Raw genomic sequence first — 1012 nt, 5'->3', positions numbered from 1 at the left:
TTTTCTATCAATTTCTAATTCTGATCTTCCTCCCCAATGTGATATTATGGTGCCGGTATAGACCGAAATTCCGTTATGGTCCAATTCTGATCGGTAATAAATACCGGGACTTTGCAATATTTGATTGATCACAATTCTATATATTCCATTGACTATAGAAGTTCCTAGGGAATTCATTAGAGGAATGTTTCCGATAAAAATTTTTTGTTCTTGCATATCCCTACTGTTTTTCCAAATTAATCCCGCGGATACATATAATTCAGAAGAATATGTGAGTGATTCATACACAACATCTCTTTCCTTTATCAAGGGTTCGACCAATTGATATGTTTCCACAAGTAATTGAAATTCAATTTCTTGATCTGTATCTTCAATTTTTGGAAACTTATAAAGTTCTTCCGTCAAACCTTGATCAATAACCTACAAAATCCTTCAAATTGTATCTGATTAAATCCAGGTATTGTAGATATTCCCTCATTTCCATCCCAGAGCATTTTTAATTTCCCATTTATCAAAAAATACCACTATTGGCTCATTCTTCATCTAATTAGATAGATTAGATAAATGATCTAGCAATGGTGGAATTTCAATTTTGTTTACCGAATCACATGAAATTTTACCCAACTCCATATCTGGAATGTATGAAATACGTATGAACGGAGGAAGAAAGATAATTTTCTACTTAAATTGAATTGGAATTTATTGAAATTTTCAACAGATACAAATGGAAAGAAATTGATAAAACATCCCTAGAAACAGACTTCTACTACTTAGACTTATTAATTAAGTTTATAGGATTTTGTATAGAATATAAAAACAAAAATGATTCCATTTCTACCATTATTATAATAATACATATTCCAACCTGCTTGAATACCAGAAAAAATAAATGGATTGGACATTTGATCTTTTCACTGAGATAAAGGCATAAAAATCAGAAAGAGAATATATAGAATTAGAATCGGTTTTAGCATTTAACCCCCTTTTATGTTATGGATTTCGTTGTTCAAAA

The 1012-nt window shown here is 30.2% G+C and overlaps 1 pseudogene; it reads right to left on the bottom strand.

The window, feature by feature from the left end:
- LOC124893676 overlaps positions 1-699 on the bottom strand; it is a 1782-nt pseudogene extending 1083 nt beyond the window's left edge.
- Between the last annotated feature and the right edge of the window lie 313 nt (positions 700-1012).

Source organism: Capsicum annuum, unplaced genomic scaffold (assembly GCF_002878395.1).
Source record: "Capsicum annuum cultivar UCD-10X-F1 unplaced genomic scaffold, UCD10Xv1.1 ctg63707, whole genome shotgun sequence".
Classification (NCBI taxonomy): domain Eukaryota; kingdom Viridiplantae; phylum Streptophyta; class Magnoliopsida; order Solanales; family Solanaceae; genus Capsicum; species Capsicum annuum.
The sequence above is the reverse complement of the archived record's forward strand: the minus strand, read 5'-3'. Positions and strand labels throughout refer to the sequence as shown.